The following is a 12,058-nucleotide window of genomic DNA, read 5'->3' on the forward strand; positions in this document are numbered from 1 at the left end:
GAATTGGTGCATGTTCATGAATTGGTGCATGTTCATAATGGTGCATGTTCATAATGGTGCATGTTCATAATGGTGCATGTTCATGAACTGATGCATGTTTATAATTGTCCGTGTTCATAATGGTGCATGTTCATGAATTCAAATACACTGTGATATGTGGTATGTCTCTCCAGATTTTTTTATGATTCAAATTCTAACATACATTCTGTACGCAAACCTTACACTAATGTTTATTACAGTAGCACATGTTATGTGTATATACATCATTAAGTAACTGGAATATATATAGTCATGATAATTTGAACAAAAGAATTGCCAACGCATGTCATTTTTGGGGTCAACTTCTTATATGACGCTGAACACACCTTTTAAACATCAATTATGTCATATTATTTTAATTCATATAATATGTTTACAATATACAATATACAATACACATGCTATATATGATATACAATTGCAATTACTCTCATTTTCTTCTCTTGAAAAAGAAAAGGAATTTGGAGTTTTCGTATTTTTCTCCTTGCAGTAACAGAGATGTAACAACAGAGGGTGGTGTTGTTCACCCTAAATGTTAGAAGGCTATTTTCACACTGAACTACCAGTGAGCATTTACCTTATATAATCATATGCAAAGCTTTCAGCAGGTCTGTCAGATAAAAAGCACCTGTCAGATTTAAAAGCACTGCCACCAACATTCTACATGTGGCCAGTATATTAGGAACATGTACTTAGGTACAGGTACTTGTATTTGTTCTAATCAGCTCATACATAGAGCTGTGTAAAAATGTTGACACTATAATTTACTCAGAATGGTTTGAAAACAAATAACATTCAGTCCCGTGGCTTGTCTGCTTTGAGCTCATGACTATTCAATAACTGTTATTACATTTTACTTGTATAGCACTTTTAATAACAGACATTGATTCAAAGCAGATTTACAAAAATATAAAAATTCTGAATAAAAATTATAAAGTTAAAATGGTTACTTTTTACTTTCATATTTATCCCTAATGAGCAAGACTACAACTGTGTGTGGTGGGATTGTGAAACCAGGAACACAACACATTGAACAACAATAGAATCACTGAAAACTGGAAAAAGACAAGGTGACATTTTGTGCATGTACACTGATGGGGTGAGTATTTATGTATGTATGTATGTATGTATGTATGTATGTAACTAGAATTCTTCTAAACTAGTTAAAATCGATGCCAAATCACCATTATCAGTTACAGACTATTGAGCACATGAAACACGTCTAAAGATTTTTAGAAATTGGAAAATTGGAACTAAACTGTATAGAATAGAATCTGTATTAGATGTACTGGAGGTGGTTCTGCACTAATTAATTAATTCCAAATCAGTTAACGACAGTATAGTTCCCATGTTTGTTCTCTCACTGACTGTGAAAAAGATGATACTGGACACTCCTTCTTTAAATGTTAAAGAAAAAATCTGCCTAACGAAAGCTCAAACCTATGAAGGATTATACGTTATTCTTTGCTAAATAAAATCAGTTTTTTATATATATGTTTTTAATTAGTCTTAGTTGAGATCTCAGCTGAGCAACATTTGCTATACCTGACTCTGTGAATGAGATGTTACTATAGAAAACATACAGTGATTTATATATAAAACAAGAGTGTTTTTAGAATCCTGCATTACAGCTATTACTACTAATACTAACTACTAGTGCTATTATAAAAAATTATTGTCTAGAATATTCATGGTATAAATAATTTCACCTTGATAACAATGTGATAATTCCTGGAACATTAAATCCATTATCATGTCAAGTTAATGTATACAGATTTATTATATCTAACACAGGATATAATATCTAAAAGCAAGTTGCTATATGCATATAAGATATTAATTATAACACATATACAATGTTTTGTATATTTTGTACATTTTATATACTGAGAGTCATCAATTTCTATTTAAATTAAGAAGGGTACAACGGTGTGGGGTGCTAGGTACTAAGCTGCAGTAAGCTGCGTCAGAGCTCTTTTATAAGGCACACTACTGTATATACTTTTTCAAGCTCCTTGGGTGGAAAAGGTTAAGCACAAATGGTGCTTAGTTTTACTCAAGCATGGCATTTTACTCAACTGCCAATAAACTGGAGTGTACCAAATGTAAACAGTTTTTTTTTTTAAGAAATGAGAGTCCACTCTTCTGCTGTCTATTTTGCATGCTCTTTCTCCTACGCAATGCTTTTCCATGTGTACATGATTCATTAGTCCAATCCAGAGGGAGAGAGACAGAGAGAGTGGGGGAGGATGGCAAAGGAAAGAAAGTGAGAGAGAAAGAGAGTGAGAGAGAGAGAGAGAGAGAGAGAGAGAGAGAGAGAGAGAGAGAGAGAGAGAGAGAGAGAGAGAGAGAGAGAGAGAGAGAGATTGAGAGAGCACCAAGGACATACTGCTATTCCTGTCTGGGTGTTTCTGTGCAGAGCCGAATTACACTCTCGTCAAAAAGCTGCCTCTGTGAAGAGCTTTCTCCTCTCTCAGCACTTTATGTGTATCTGTGTGGGTGTGGGTGTGTGTTTGTGATAGAAGAGAGAGAGAGAGAGAGAGAGAGAGAGAGAGAGAGAGAGAGAGAGAGAGAGAGAGAGAGAGAGAGAGAGAGAGAGAGTAACAAAAAAGAAGATAGTGTAGGCATGGAGAGGAAAAGGTGTAGATGGGTAGAGAAGAGGGAGGAGAAACAGAGAGAAATGTACGAGAGAAAAGAAAGCTATTTTCAGGGACAGATTTGGACAGTTTTGACTCCCCAGTCATAGTCCTTACTATATGGTGCTTTATTTTTTAAAAGAGATATTTAAAATGACTTAATATTTGAAATGACCGCTTCGATCCTAAGCTTGGGTCCCTCCCTGTACGATTCCCCCCATCTCCCAAAAACATGCTGGTCATAGATCAGCTTTTGCAAAATCACTGCTACGTGTAAACGAGTGTGTGAATGTGTTCATGCATGGCATTTCCAAGATAGGCTCTGGATTCACTGCACAGTAATGAATGGATTTAGCCAAAGTCACATGAATGAGGCAGTGCTGCAATAGAACAATAGTGAGATAGACACATAGCATATTGGTAACACTGGTCATAATACATCCATCTATTTTCTGTACCATTTGTCCTACCCAAGGTAGTATGGAACATGGAGTCTATCCCAGAGGAACACCTTGGAACAGGATGCCAACTCATCACAAGACACAATCACAGACGCTCACAATTTATAAATGCCAATCAGTCTTTAACACATGGACCTTATGTTTAGGACATTATTCATAATAACACTCTATGGTGTTTGTAACAATTTATAATCACCCTCTCCAGTGTCACCCAAGTGAGGATGAGATACCCCTTTGAGTCTGGTTCCTCTCAATGTTTCTTCCTCTTCCGTCTAAAGGAGTTTTTGCTCACCACAGTCACCTCAGTCAACTCAGGGTTGTTCATTAGGGATAAATACAACCACATTTAAATATAAGTATAATATAAATCTTAAATATTTGTATAAATCTTTGTATAATGTTAACCTTTTGTACCTGTTGCAAAATTTCTTACGTTTTGTAAACCTGCTCTGAGACAATGTTCATTATTAAAATACAAATAAAATAACATTGAACTGAACCGAACACCAGATGTGCAAGGTAAAGTTGCTTCCCATTAAAGCACCTCGCCCAGATGTATTCATTCAAACTATGAACTATGCAATCTTATATAATCTTAAACAACGACTGCTTCTGTATTGAGTTACACTATCCCCGATCCGCTTCCACTATCGCAGAGCCTCAAGTAAAATGAGTCTGAATTTCGATCAGGTGGAACGTAGGCCCTGATGAGTGTGGATCCATGCTGGGGGAGCCAGTGAAGTGTGGCACGGTTGTAACATGCATTTTTCTTGATTGAAGTCCAGATGTGCCACAGCATTCACATCTTTATATAATCACATAGACAAATTTCCTATTTTAGACCTACAGCAAAAGATCTCTGAGACTGAAAGTGTTGTTCTTCTAAATATTATCATAGAAGGTTTTTTTCTCCCTGCCACTTATTATATAAGTATGAATCTTAATATAATGTTTTACCTCTAACAAAGGTCATGCAATATGAAGCAGCATATGTAATGGCATTTAAAGGCAGTTATTTTTAAGTCCTCTGCCATTTAGAGATTTAGCACATTGAAGGAAATAAATTTCACCTTTGATGAGAACAAAATAAAATGCATACCTGTAGGCCAAAACTAATCCAACCAATTTACTTATAAACAAATGCCATTTAATGTGTTTTATTTCAGTTGTTTCCTTTAGTGTTTTATAGTCATGTAAAATGTCTGAATAACTTTATAGCTTAACATAACATGAAAACAAATTAGTTGAAAAACAGCCGGACAAAAACAAGACCTTTTTTTTTTTTTTTTGCAAGAAAACAAGGTTCTATAATAGAAAATAATGGTTCTAGAAAATAAGAACTATGAAAAAAACTCAAACCATAATAATTACATTCTAATTACTTTAATGCTAACTTTTTAAAGCAGATATCGCTCATGCTTGCAGATAGCATTTAGTTGCAATAACAAATATATGTTTGAGGTGCATTGTGGGTAATACATACTGTCATACATATCTGCCACCAAGAATAGCACTGGATATGATCACTAAAAATGATGAGTATAGAGAAATCTTAATAGAACAGATTAAAATGGCTGATACTGCACTTATATCACTAAATAGACATGTAGCTTTGGGGATGCATGGAAGCAGGAAAAAGAAAGCATTGCTTTAGTGATCTGCGTTAACATTTATACACTGTATTGTTATAATGTACTGACAATTTCATGTGACTCGAGAAGAAGCCTGGTGATCTCTATTGGACATTCAAGCATATGACATTGATGCTTTTTGTATTTGATGTTTATATGAGGCACGGATCGAGCAGCTTATTGTGCTTTTTCTCAAAAAAGCAATAAGCACAAAATTAAAGAGCAAATATATTTCCATTAAGTTAAGGACAGACATTTTCAGACTAAAAATTTCTCAGTCGATTCTTGGACAGCTTTGTGTGTTTGGTTCATAAGTTCATGTTGGTAAGGTTTAGTGCTGATTCTAAATGTGACATTTCCTTCTGGAGTTTGTTGTTGTCTCTCAAAATGAGGTCCAAGACGTGTCAATGTTAGTAAACTATGTTTTCATTGAGCTTATGGGTTAAAAACAAAACACTGAATAAGTCAATTTTGAAATATGATGACTAATGTGATAGATATAATGACTAATATAATTCTTGAATTCATGATGCAGTATGCAGATACTATTTGTTAGAATTTTATAGGCCCAGGGATTAATTGCTCAAGCATAAAATACCAGTTGTAGAAAATCAGTATGAGTAAATTAGCATGAGGATTATTTTATATCTAGTTTCGGTATGTTTGATGATTGATTTTTACCATGGTGTATGTAGTGTATTTTTTGGGCATATCAAAGCCCATGTATGGGCTCAGCTGCAATTGTATATTACATTTACATTTCTGGCATTTAGCAGACACCCTTACCCAGAGTTTTTTTTTTTTATTATTTCAATTTATACAACTGTGCAATATTCAAGGGCTCGACAGTGGCAGCTTGGAAGACCTGGGAGCTGGAAATTGACAACCGAGAGCCGTAATCACTTGAGTCACCACTGCCCTAATATACCTTAATATAAACGACAATAGAAAATAATGTAATACATTAGAAATTAAGCAAAACAGAAGTATTTTCACTCTCAGACTCCACTGTATTGTTCCATACACCTTTTTGCAACTGTTCGAGAGACTCTGACCTGCATTTAAAGCCCTGTTTCAATTCTGCCTCATTTCCTTCTAAATAAAGGCAGCTACTCACCAACTGTCTTACCAAACTTCACACTCAGATCTGAAGTTTATTTTTCTTGTCATGTTTCTTGATGTTAATCATTTTTAAAGTGAAGAGTTGACTCCTTGAGTCTTAAGCATTGACTCATACTCTACCTTAAATCGACTCCCAGCATGTTCTGTGTGAACTGACTTGGCTCATGATATATTAGACAATTCTATTATGTATTGTTTAAGTACTTGTATGCTAATTTGTTTGAATAGTATCACTTCTTGCTTTGCTATGAAGTCCTGCAGTGAACACCAATGCATCGCTTTAATGAATCAAATGGATCATTGAGTCAACTGGACGCATTTGCATATGTGTAACAAATGAGAAAACAACATGGATGAGACTCAGACACGATTGATTGTCTGAGTCTAAAAACATGCCCAAAGTGTAATTGGTTAATAGAATCAAAATTCTAATCATAATTAAATAAATAAAAATACACTAAAATGAACACTAAGCTCAGAAAAACAAGTCGTTTAAATGAAATGTGCATGTTCTGCAGAAAAATGACTCACTCATGTTGATCCCTCAGCAACATAATGAGCTGTTCACCAAACACAGGTGGTGGAAAAATCCAGAAGGATGGGAACCGAGGACACTTAATATTCTGTGTATTTATGTTTGATTACATTGTCCTTGAAGGATGGCAGATAATGGTGTCCGGTAAACTCCCAAATGTCCGGGAGGAAAATATGGTGAAACCTTGTAACGAGTAACGACTAAAATGCGCAGCTGAGGGCTTAGTGCTTGATAAGGAGAATGGCTAAAAAGAGTATGGATTCGAGTCTTGTTTTGTAGAAGCATGGATGTCATGTCGGAGCAGCGCTTATCATCAATAAACTGCATCATCCTGTCAGATGAATTTGGTCTTTACTTTTCTGTATCATGCTATATTGGGCTATTCGGGTCAATGTGGTGACGGAGTCAGATGGATTATTTTAGTGAAAGGAAATTTTTTTTAACCACGTCTTTAAATAAAATTGCATTTAGAGCCGTCTGGCTGGCTTTTAAAAAGAAGGCTTCATTTCAAATATGGGTGCAATGAGTTTCAGTTTCTTTCCTCAAGCAGTCACAGCTCAGAGCCATGTTGTTAGTGAGAAACTCTGAGATCAATAACAGATCACCGTCATGTTAGAAACTCCATCACTCTGGACCCGCAGCAGCTGACTCGGCCCTCGCTCTAGTCTCCTAACTGCTTAACCTGATAAGCATGAGAGCGATTCAACCAAGTGCCAGGCATTTTTGTTACAACGCTCACTATATTTTTTGTTTCATATCTCATTAGATTTAACTACTTGTCTTTTTTTAGACATTTCTCCATGGCTCCATTTCTCAGTGTTCCTCTTGGTGTTCAATAACCAGTGTTTGGTTTTCATAAGAAGACGATGTGCTGCATTCTCAACTAGATACGAGCCAAAACTCCCTGAATAAGGATTGCAATAATCCGGATGTGATGACACATATCCTGAAAGGACAATGCATGTCCAATTTTAGCATTTGCTAAAATGAAAAACTAGGACTGAAATAGGTATACATCTTAAAAAGGATTTTTACAAAATACTTGCTAGATTTCAGGCTTTAATAGATTTAATGGTGGATTCTAAAAAAAAACTCACGGCCAATTACAAAGACTTCTGTTTTATATTTATTTAACTTAAGTTATAAGACATTTCATAACATTAGATTGGTCAACATACTGAAACGTTTTTTTAATCTTTTACATTTTCCTGACATATCAGCATGAAACAGAAAGGAACATTAAAATTGAATTGAGGCCAAGAATAGGCAGATAGAGAGCACAACAAGAACTACGTTGTATAAGATTAAAAACTAAGCCGTTAAGAGTATTTCCCAACAAACCACATCAATGCTAGAAGTATGTTTTAAATGTTGCACCATTAAATCCTTTTAGGGAATAAGTGTAAACTGACTCAGAGTGGCAGTGTTAGGTAAGGTGGCTTAAGATAGAGACAGGATGTATTTTTTTCCATGATGCCACTAGTCTTTGCTTTTTTTTAAAAAAAAATGCATCCCTGTTTTAATTCACACAACATATTGAGACACAACATTGCTCCCTTTCAGTACTCATTCACCTGATACAATTACACAGTTAGTTACTTTCAAATTTTGGGTTAAGTGTTTTGCTCAGGGATCCAGCAGTGGCAGCTTGGTGGATCTTTTTTTATATAGTTTATACTTTTTTATTTATCTATCTCCTTTTGGTTTTGTTTTTTTTATCCTAAATTGCATTCCTTTTTTTATGCTTATATACCGGACAGTTGCAAAAAGCATTTCACTGCATGTCGTACCCTGTATGTCTGTGTATGTGACAAATAAAATTTGATTTGATTTGATTTGATCTGGGATAGGAACTTACAACCTTCCGATTGTTAGTCCAACACCTTTAACGGTAGGCTTCCACATCCCACAATCCCATACCATTCCAATCAATACTGAAGCTAGTAGCACTGTACATAGTTCTCTATCTGGAGAACAGTGTACAACCTATGTTCAAGCTTTGGATAAGAAAGGGTTAACTGTGTGTAAAGAAGTTGTTATCCACCAGATAATCCCCATACACACTGTTTCCAGTGTCACACACAGGGAGGTGACCTCATTTTTTTATTACTGTATTCCCCAATTTCCGTATTATTTGGGATTGCCAAGACCACAGACCAAGAATTTCCTTGCACACAATATTACTGGGTCATGAATATTATGCTACCTTTATTTCTCCTTCAGATATAATCATGTTCTGAAGTGGATCTGATACATATACTGTACAAACAAATAACCTATGTCAGGTGACACAACCAATTTTAATAGATAGTCATTTTTTTTCAATATTCAGAAACCAGGTAGGAAAAAAGGAAGTACAACCTATAATTCAGTGCAACCTTTCACGGCAAAAAGAAGTTACAATAATTCTTTTCTGTTTATCTCATCTCACATCATTTTGGATACATTTTGATCCACTATCCTTTGCAACAATTGATGATATTGGACTTTTCTTTGTTAGCCAATCATATTGCAGTCAGTTTGCCAGTGTGCCTGTGGTCATTGTCCCATTGCATGACGTAATTTTGACCCAGCTTCATCTGCAGTACAGATGACTTTATGTTTGTCTCAAGAATATTCTGGTATAAAGTAGAGTTTTATCACTGACTGCAAGTTTGCTTTGGCTGCAAAAAGCTCAAATCATCATACTTCAGAATTGGTATGAGGTGTTTGTCATGATGTGATTTTTTTTTAACATAGTCCATTGTATATAAAAAAACATGACCACTTTGATCTCACCATTTTAAAGAATTTTGTTTCATACCGTTTATGCTTTCTTCAGATACCTAAGTCATGTAGCTATTTATTTATTTATTTATTTATTTATTTATTTATTTATTTATTTGAAGAGAAGGAGCTTTTTCCTAGCTACCCTACCATTCCCATGAACAGAAAGAAGTTTTCAGGTCGCATGATGCAGCAGAATCAGTGTACTTAAAAACATCATGCCATGGAATATACTGTATATGAAGCCCTGAAACAAGACACTCTTCATCAGCCGATGATCATCAGATCACCATGAAATATTTGCAATCCACTAAACCTAAACAGCAAAAAAAAAACAACACTGTCTTCACAAATTTAGACTTTAATAGCATCTAAACCTGATCAAAATCTGAGAGGGTGATGAGTAGAAAACTGTTTTTAGCACAACCTTGGGATGTTATGAATATTTAATAATGCCATATGGCCTGGTCAACACCCCCTGTCTGATACAGGGATTGATTCCATCCTCTGAGAGACGATAGGCAGATTTATCACATTGCACATTTTGTTTTATTCCAGTTCCACAGTAGAACTCATGTAGCATGATAAGTGGTCCTTCTGAAAATTAATAGCTAATAAATTATTTGTTAAAGCAAAATCTTATGAATTTTTTACACCCCCTGAAGCAGTGAGGATTTGAGGGTTCCTCGTTTTTTTATTGTCATTTCATCCGAAACATTCCATTATCACACCACTCAACTGACTTTTAAAGGAAAAGTGGAACAACTAAGTCACAAGAGCATAAACCACTGCACTCACTCTAAAACACCCTGACCCCAACCTTTCAGTCTTTCATTATCAAAGAAGATACCTCAGAAGAAAGAGCCAAGGCTATTTACTTCACCTTAAAATAAAATTACCTCTTTTACCCCCGTTTCATTTTATTTTTACTTCTGGAAAGATAAATACCTTTTATTCTGCAGACATTATTTGGTGGCATGGCAGGTCTGAGCCATGCATTACCTTCACATACCAAATGGTTTTATTGCCTTAGAGCCATCTTTATTTTAAGCAGGAATAAATTACTCACCCTAAATTGATTAATCTGCTGTTTTATTAACCACTACATTTTAAACCTATATATGTCTTAATTACACTGCTTTTCTCTCACACCCATCCCGAGGCATCCAGATATTGTACCAGCTCCGATCATCTTCCGTGCGATGAAGATTTTGGACCTCCACTGAGATGAGGCTGACTCTATGAGAATCCTGAGACATCTACAGATCTACCAGCTCCAGTTGGACTCTATGATACCAAGAGGAGATCTGAACTCCATGTGATCTTTACACCAGTTCAACATTTGTTTGACTGTATATTTGTAATCACACCCTCTTGTGTCACCCAGATGAGGATGGGTTCCCCTTTGAGTCTGTTTCCTCACAAGGTTTCTTCCTTACCAATTTAAGGGTGTTTTTCCTTGCCACTGCAGCCTGAATCACCTCAGACTTGCTCATTGGGGATAAATACATATACATACATACATACATACATACATACATACATACATACATACATACATACATACATACATACATACAGACTGTGAACTATATATATCTTGAATTTTTTACTATATTAATTCTCTATTTCTCCTTATGTTTACCTTCTGTTCTATGTTCATGTTCTGTAAAGCTGCTTTGAGACAAAGCCCATTGTAAAAAGCACTATACAAATAAACTTGAATTGAATTGAATTAATTAGCCAGAGAAGCTCATTCAAGTATGTTAGAAATTAGGTGTGTTAACACATTCTTAAAGTTTTCTTCCTGATAAGTTAAGTTCAATTACAGAGTCAGAACAATTACAATTACAATTACAGTAAAACTCCACATAACGAATGTAGAATTTATCATGTACAGATGCTATGCTCTACTTTTGTAAGTGTAGTGTGTCTAGTGATGGACCAGATTACGTGTAAATGACTATTTATGATGTCATATATTGTTGTTTGCAACGAATTCAAACATTCTAATATATATATATATATATATATATATATATATATATATATATATATATATATATATATATATATATATATATATATATATATATACACATACACACACAGAAATGCAAACGAGATGAGAGGAAAATGCCTATAACAAGCAGACACAGATTGTGCATGCCATCTGAACTGGGAACTGCATGCCATTTAGGCAATTTAAACGTGTTTCTTGGTTTGATATGATGCACATTAGAAAAAATGGATAGAAGTCAAAAAGACTCTGTATATGGACAGGAAACAAATTTAGCATAAAGAGGTTGAATACAAAGTAATTTTTTCTTCCAGGCAGAAACGCAGTATATCTTGTATATAGCTATGTTCATAATATCATAATATTGACCATAACATCACCAACTGGAATTATATTAACTGTAATAAAGTGTATAGGAGGGGGGCATGGTGGCTTAGTGGTTAGCATGTTTGCCTCACACCTCCAGGGTTGGGGGTTCGATTCCCGCCTCCGTCTTGTATGTGTGGAGTTTGTATTTTCTCCCTGTGCCTCGGCGTTTCCTCCGGGTACTCTGGTTTCCTCCCCCGGTCCAAAGACATGCATGGTAGGTTGATTGGCATCTCTGGAAAATTGTCCCTAGTGTGTGAGTGTGTGAGTGAATGAGAGTGTGTGTGTGCCCTGCGATGGGTTGGCACTCTGTCCAGGGTGTATCCTGCCTTGATGCCTGATGACCCCCGAGATAGGCACAGGCTCCCCTTACTTAGAGGACCAAATCTGTTTCCTTTATCACATCACTATCCCTGTGAAGAAAGTCAGGTCCATGAAGACATGATATGAAAAGAGCCCGAGTGTCCTGCACAGAACCCTGA

Source organism: Tachysurus fulvidraco, chromosome 5 (assembly GCF_022655615.1).
Source record: "Tachysurus fulvidraco isolate hzauxx_2018 chromosome 5, HZAU_PFXX_2.0, whole genome shotgun sequence".
Classification (NCBI taxonomy): Eukaryota; Metazoa; Chordata; class Actinopteri; order Siluriformes; family Bagridae; genus Tachysurus; species Tachysurus fulvidraco.